An 8,343-nucleotide genomic window follows, 5' to 3' on the forward strand; every position below is an offset into this window, starting at 1 on the left:
CCTGAAGATACATGGAAGGCTCCCAGAGCAGACAAAAATAGAAATAGAATTATGAGAATTTGGGGGAGGGGACTTTATTTTAAAGGCCAGTGTTAATGCTCTGGAAACCTGGAGGGGATGGGACAGAGTGACTGATCCTGCTGATAAGAGTGGAGAGGACAAGCCGGGTGTGGTGGGTCACGCCTTTAATTCCAGCACTCAGGAGGCAAAGACAGGCGGATTTCTGAGGTCGAGGCCAGCCTGGTCTAACAAAGTGAGTTCCAGGACAGCCAGGGCTATTCAGAGAAACCCTGTCTCAAAAAAAAAAATAAATAAATAAAAAAAAAAAAAAAAAAAAAAAAGAGTGGAGAGGACAGAATGATATTCCAGAGATTCAAAAGGCTGTTTGTGTCCCTAACAGTTGCAGCAACTAGTCCTGCTGGCTGAAGGATAGGTGCTGCAGGCTGGGTGGCTTTTCCCACCACAGCTTGGGTTTACTTTTGGGCACGTGGGCAGAAGGAAGAGGATTTTGTTGAGTGCTAGTTTTCTAGGACACCTGCCATTGATAATGCCTACGTGCATTAGTAGGGCATCTGAGTGTCTGCTGTCTACACCAAGTGGTTTTATACCATAATTTCCATTTTTATTCAGTGTGTTCAGCTAACAAAGGGAGGCTGACTTGTATACCAGGAAGTCCATTTCCAAGACGTGCAATGCAATCTCAGCTCTATTTTTGGAAGACTTCTACAAGTTCCTCTGAGTTTGTCAGAAGCTCACACACACAGAGCCTTTGCAGGCCAATAGGCAGTGGGAGGAGTCAGCTTCTCCTTGCAGAGTTCCCGAATCTGACTCCTCTTCCACCCCTGAGGCCTGCTGCCAGGAAAGAATGCTTAGCCTGGATGCCACAGCTAGGGCTTAGGAGGATCCTCACCCATAGAACACAGGCCTTGATGTTTTAGGTACTCTCTGAGTTCCCATCACTGGCCAAGAAATGTTGATAGCAGGTCTCAGGTTCTTCCCTAGTGAGCAGAAGCTAGGGAGTCTGAGTCTAATCCTTTTATTCCTGCAAAGCTCCTGTGAGGCTTAACAAACCTGTTAGCCTCTCAGGGCCTTACGTGCTTTCAGCACTCTTGGAGAAGGAGCAGTGTGCTGCCTCTGAAGGAGAGCCCTTTATCAAACCAGAAGAAAACTTTGAGATGTCACTCTTTGCTATCTTCATGCTCTGAAAGTTCAACACACAATCAGCCACTTGGAAATATAATCCTGACCAGCACTTGTACGTTTGTGATGTGTCATTGCCACCTCTACCTAGTTGTAAAAAGATTCCCACCATTCATTCAAAATAAAACCCTGCACCCATTAAGCAGCTTTTTGCCATACCCCTACCAACCTAATACTTCCTCCTTACCTTCAGCCCCTAAAACCCACTATTTCCATTTTGGGGCACAGGGCCTTGTGTAGTCCGGGCTGGCTTTGACCTTGCTGTATAGCCCTGAATCTCCTGCCTCTGTTTGCCAAGCACCTGGTTACAGGTATTTTCACCATGCCTGGCTTATTCCATGTTGGAGCTCCAACCTACATCTTTGTGCCTGCTAGGCAGGCATTCTACCACTTGAACTCTGTCCTCCAGTCTTGCTCTGCCTCTGGTTTGTGTGAATTTACAAATTGTGGATACTAAGGAGTCATAGAACAGACAATTGGATCAGGCTTCTGTCTCTCAGTACCATGCTTTTGGTGGGTGTCCACACTGACGTGTATATACAAGTAACTTCTGTGACAGACTAACATGGCACTGTGTGGAAGGAGCAGACATTTCGCCCTCCATTCTGCTGCTGGTGAATGTGGGGGTTGCTCTCTCATTTCCTCTGCTGTGGATGGGGGTATTTGCCAACCTGCTTGTTACTATCTGCAATGCATATCTAGGAATAGGATTGCTGGATCATGGGCTAACTTGGCTTAACTTTTTGAGGATCTGCCAAACTATTTTCCTCGGCAGCCATGCCATTTCATCCTGGCAGCGAGGCCTAGGTGTGCCAGCGTACCCACTTCTCATCCACACTGGTTGTTTTCCACTGTGCTGATTCCAACCATGTTGGCTGGTGTGTGTGGAGTATTTTTCCTCAGGGTCATTGTGAGTTTGCTTTTTCCTAGTGGTGAATGTTCTTGAGGTTTTCATGTGTATGCCTCCTTTGGAGAATCATCTACACAAATAACCCCATCACTCTTTATTTACATAGTTAATTTGTGAGTGCGTGTGGAGTGGCAGTGACTGTGGCGGTGACCAGTGGTGGTGGTGGCACATTCTTGCTGTGAGTACAGGCACCTATTTCACAGTGGATGTACATTAACAGAGGAAAACCCCCCAGTGTAGGTTCTCACCTTCCACCTTGTTTGAGACAAGAACTCCTGCTATTCACTATCACACTGTTTATGACAGGCTAGTTGGCTTGCAAACATGTCAGGATTCTCCTATCCTTCAATTTGGGGGACAGGAGTAGAGAGACACAAGCTACTTTATCAGAAGTGTTCTGTGATTCTGAGCTTGGGTCTCTCTTGTGCAAGGATCAGTTGACCCTCTGAGCCATCTCCCCAGCCTACTTTCTCTACTTTTAAACTGAATTGCTTGATTTTTGTTAAGTTGCAAGGGCACTCTATGTATTCTGGGAAATGAACCTTTTGAGAGGGATATTATTTTCTCCCATTCTGTAGATCTTTAAAAGATTTGTTTCGGGGACGGGAAGGATGGATCACTGGGAAGAAGTGTTCGATACAAGCCTGGTGACCTGAACTAAATTGATGTGTCTCATGGTGGAAGGAGAGAACTGACTCCTCAAGGCTGTCCCTTGGCCTCCACATGTGAGCAGAGGTGTCTGCATATTTTTCTGACAGTCCTCATGGAGATGCGGGTTAATGTGTGAGCATATGCATAAACATGCACAAACGCACACTTTTGAAAATGCTAGTAAGAAATTATTCAGAAGAGATGAAAAGGATTCTTGATATCTTCTCTCACCACACCTCTGGTCTTTATTTAGGACACTCGACACATGTTAGCAAATATCTGAAGATCTTCACAAGTTTTTGTATTTATTCCAGAGATTTAATTATTCTTCCTTCAAAGAGGCAGAAACGGTGGCAGGGGGACTTTGCATGTGGCTTTTCTATGTACCTGGACACTCCTCTCTGACCTGACCTGGTTTCATTCCTCACTTAAGGCAATGTCTGAGGATACATTACATGGTGGTTATAATATGTGACAAACCAGGTCTCTTGAACTTACGATTCCTGTTCAAAAACAACTTTGTCTTTTGACTGGCATTTGCCCAGTGCTTCTTCAACCTCTAATAACCCTCGTTGTACCCTCTGCTTCTGTTTTGACTTCTTCAGATTCCATGCCTAAGTGAGATCATGCATGATCTGCCCCCCTGACTCATTTCATTGAATACAGCGTCCTTCAGGTTCATCATGCCAAGCTGACAGGATTTCCTACATTCTTTTGGAGGTTGACAGAACTCCTGTGGACTGTGTTCCTGCTTCCTCACCCACTCATATGTGGATAGGGTCACCAATGTTTATTCCATCTCTTGACTGAACAGTGTTGAGGTGAACACAGGGCGCAGGGATTCTGACATGATTTTTTTCCTTGTGATATACTCAGAATAGGAAGCACTGGATCACACGGAAGTTCTATTTTTAGTTGTTTTGAAGACCGCACATTGTTTTTCACAGTAACTATACTGATTTACATTCTTACCCACAGCAGTGCACTTGCTGTGGCTCTTTCTTGGCTTGTTGTGAAACACAAGGAAGGTTTATGCATGGGGTTAGAATGGTCACCGTGATTCACTGACAGAGTGGAGACAGAGCTCCATTTCCTGTGTACCCTGCTACGATTCATGGTGGGAGGAGGGTCCTTTTCTCACATTTAACTTTAAACTTAGCCATCTCTTTTGGTACACTGCTATGTAAAAGAATGCCCCAAAACATAGGGCTCTCACTTCCCCTAGCTCAGAAGCCTATACATGAGGCAGGTCTGAGTGGGGAGGGCTCTTCTCTGCTCTACTTGATACAAACTGGGGCAGTTCTCTGTGGGGTGCAGAATATCCTAACCCTAACCCTAACCCTAACCTTAACCCTAACCCTAACCCTGATTATGGAACCAGGAATTTGAAACTTCCACAGTTTGGAGAGCTGATTTAAGTAGCACAATGATTCCTGTCATTTTTGTTAACAGTGAGGGGAAACTTCAGAGGAGGAATATCAAAGAATCTGAGGTTGTTTTTGATGTTCTTCACTGGGTGTTAGAGGACATGATAGGAACCAGATCTTAAATGTGCATGGGGTGTGAAGAAGCCCATCCCTGTAGTACTTCTGCCTTCTGCATACAAGTGTTTGGTCAAGAACTACGAAAGAAAGTAGAGACATCCTGGATCCCATGTGTACAAAAGTCTGTGAGCTGAAACCTGGTCAGTGAGAAGATGCTATGTAGGATAGATGTGGCTGCAAGTGACTGATGTATACTAGCTTGTGTTTTAGACCAACTGTCTGTATATACAGCATACAGATGGGTGAGTGCTAAGACAGGTAGCAGAGAAGGCGATTGATGATGAGTTGGCTTTTATATGACTGGAAGATAGAAATATCCTGAACACATGCAGAGGGAATAGGGCCATGGAAAGTATGGTTATGAACCATGTCTCTTTTAGTGGCAGAACGTTGGATAGGCAAAGGGAGGAGGTGACATAATGAGACTTCTCAGGTCTCTACTTTGAGCTCTGGGCACACCTGTTCTGTAATGGAGAATCACAGACAAGCAGGGACAGTGAAGTGAGGAGGTGTGTAGTTAGGGTCTGTGGAGTTGAAGAGAATAAACATGCTAGAACACATCTTAGAAGGTGGAAGCATACGGAGCCCTAAGTGAGGAGAGTTTGCCTCCAAAGGTCAAGAGCAGTGTTGCTAGTTTGTGGGAAGTGGGAGGAAGGAGGAGCCTTGGTCAGTCTAGGTACAGGAATGTGGTGTTGGGAGATGAGGGACCTGCAAGGTGATCTAGAAGGATGTAAACAAGGACAGAGGCAAGCCATCGGAAGTACAAGAGGGCTTCGGGCCCTTCACCTGGGAAGGCTCTACCATCTGGTGAAGTCTGATGGTGTGCCAAGCATCCAGCTTGGTGCATCTGGCCTGTGGACTACACAGTCATCTCTGCATCCCTAACTCGGTTTGTTTCTGCAAAATGAACCTCTTTGGAAGCCCAGCCTCCCCTGCCTGCCTGGTGCTCTGATGATGCACCAGCCCAGGGGCTCCTCTCCAAGGTAACTCTGTGTGGAACAAGACTTAGAGATCAGTTTCCCTGGCCTTGAGGGCAGAGCAGTTCTCACCATTTGCACCATCTCACACCACACTCCGCCCAGTTTCTCTCTGGGAGTTTGGTGTTGAGGTGGCCGGCACAGTTTCAGATACCTTGATGGTGTGTACACCTTTTAGCTATTCCAGGGTTACCTTGGCAGGAGAGGGGCAGACAGTGTAGGCTCAGAGTCTGAGTGCCTGGTTCCCATTGAGGTCCACCGCTGCTGAGCTGAGGTGTGTGGCTCTGGGCGGTACGACTCACCTCTTGGAATGCTAGATTTGTGTAAAATGTGTATGTCAGTGAGGCTGCCTGTCCTGAGGCATGTGAGAAGCAGGTGAGGGGAAGCCAGAGGCCTGGCTGGAATGTTTATGCTCTAAGTACATGTTAACATCCATCCTATCTAGTAGTATTGGCAACCAACATGATTCTGATTCACCTGCCAACCAGGTACCTGGTACTTTGCTAGATGCTGGGCATTCAGAAGAAAAACCACGTCCAGTGTCTCTGCCTTTCTAGGACCTCGGAGAATGGCATGGCATGGTTGGATGGAACCTTGAGACACAAACATCTTGCTCAAGCCTTCCAGTGTGTACTTTAGGAACTAAAGTCAGCACACAGAAGCAACCACCCTGAAGTCCCTGGGAAGGGGCATAGCTTGGATTTCTGGCCAATCTGCAATCTTTCCATTGTATTCTCCCTGATGTTCAAGCATCTCCACCAAGCCCTCTCTGCCTTTGCTTGCACACAACTGCAACTGGGGTGAGCAGCCTCATTCTCTATTCTCTGATGCTGGGCATCCTGTCCCCTGGGTTGCCTCTCTATGGCCCATCCTACTGCTTGCATCATTTAAGCCTTCTGATCAGCCTTAACCCAGGGTTGACCAGAGCAGACCTGGTGAGCTGTCACGAATTGGCTCTAAGTCTAGGACAGGATCTCTGACATCAAGCAGAGATTTTGGCAGAGGTGGCCAGTTGCCCTCGAGGATTCTGGAACTTCTATCCCACCATTCATTTTCCCATTATGATGTTGTTTGGGCAATGAAACTCCTGCTGGTCAATGGACCTATCATGGAAGTGGTGGGTATCAGATCTAACTGGAGACATTTGAGAGCTTATGAGGCATTGCCAGTTTCCTGTGCATTGACCTTGAAGGCTGTGTGCTGAAGGAGGTGAAGTTGGTAATGTCTTTCATGACAGGCTGGGTCACCACATGAAGGAAAGCACAAAATCCCTGAAACTGCTCCAAAAAGAAACTAGCCTTGTTCTCCATTAGTGGGACTTGAAGCTTATTTGTTTTTGCAGCATTAGCCTATTCCGGCCTGACAGATATACAATCAACTCTGGTCTTTGTTCTTGGCTGAGGAGTTATGAACAGGGTGACCACAGGCATATGGCATTATAGTCATAGGTATGGTGCAGATACCACTGCCACCTCAGTCTCTTGCGAGAATTTCGGGAGGAACATGATACGTGTTAGGCACATAGAAATCTCAGAAAATGGCTGGCACAATTTTTCATGTCTATCATGTCATTTAATACCCTTTTACAGATTAATAAACCATGATTCAGATCAAGCTCTCTCATAGGCATACAGTTCAGAAATAATAGATAACCAAGAACAAGTTTCAGGTTCTGGAGTTCCAGTGGACCTTATTATCCTGTCCACACTGGCTGGGGACTTTGGCTGTCCCCTTTTGGGCCTAGACCTGTTTTCTTGACTGGTTTACTCAGGTGAGTGACAGAGACAGCGATCTTATTGGAAAGGTGTTGGGCTTGCTTGTGTCTATAGCAAAGTCCTCAGAAGGTCTGACTTTGTTCACAGGTGTGTGCCTTTTCAAAAGCTGCTGCTTATCAGCTAAACACAATCGGACATTAGATCCTGACTAAGGTGGCTCTGTTGCGCCCTCTGGTGGCCACCGCCACTGAACACTCCAGCTAGCACCTTAAGCCAAGGAAGGGGTCAGAAGAAACTGGGCAGCCGTGGGGCTGGTTCTGCTTTCCTGGCTCAAACCACTGTGTAGGGCTCATGTCTAGAATTCTTGTGCTAGAAACACCACCTAGAGTTCTCATCCCCCAGGTGCCAAATGTCATGATCAGTGTTCAGGACACAGTGACCGAGACCTCACTTTTGATGTGTTTTCTAGCTCTACTGTCTGACGCACTACATGTCTGCCCGAGTCTGCTTCTCTTCCTCAAGGTGCTATGCCTCATCAAATTAATACATATGAGGCCAAAAGCAATACGCTTTTTTTTTTTTAAATGAGCGTTACTGCTGTCTGGTTATCTGTCTGTTACCATGGCTTCCAACCTTCTCCTGGCAGAGTCCTATTCTTGCCCACAGCCATTTGCAGTACCCATTGCCCTTGATGGTCTTCTGTTAGATGAAGAATATACTAAGCCTGCATTTTCTCATGGCACAAACTGTGGCATCCCTTTTACTCTATAGAGGTCCATCTCTGAATGCAGGCTTTGGCCACCGATTCCAAGGACCCATGGGTACCCTTGTTCCAACCAGAGCTCCTCTTGCAGGGAAGAAACCCTCCATCCATGGGTAGACCCAGTCAACTTGAGCTTCTTGCTTGGGGCAATGCTTTCACAAAGATAGTCCAAATGCTGGAAAGCATGGAGGAAGAGTGTGTCTCAGAGTCCAGAGGCAGCCAAGGAGGCCACGAGAGGAGGCTGCACCTAGGAGCTTAAGGCTGAGAAACCCTTAGCCCATGGAACTTTCCATTTCAATAGTATTCATAGAACCCTGACCTGAGAGCTTAAAGAAGACACCAAGATCTTTTGTTTTAGGTCTGCCATGGGCAAGGAATACACCTGTGCTAAGTGGACGAGGACCTGAGAGAATGGCTTGACTCCCTGATTGTGGACCACACCTGCAGTGTCCAGAGCACCCACAGCCCTGATCTTTGTCACTTTCCCATCCTTTCTGTTGTCCAATGACACTATCCAGAAAAGGACTCCACCATCATTTTCCCCCATGAGAGATTCTGGTATTTCTTTTTCTTTTTTTTTTTT

The sequence above is a fragment of the Mus caroli genome, chromosome 15 (genome assembly GCF_900094665.2).
Source record: "Mus caroli chromosome 15, CAROLI_EIJ_v1.1, whole genome shotgun sequence".
NCBI classification, from domain to species: Eukaryota; Metazoa; Chordata; class Mammalia; order Rodentia; family Muridae; genus Mus; species Mus caroli.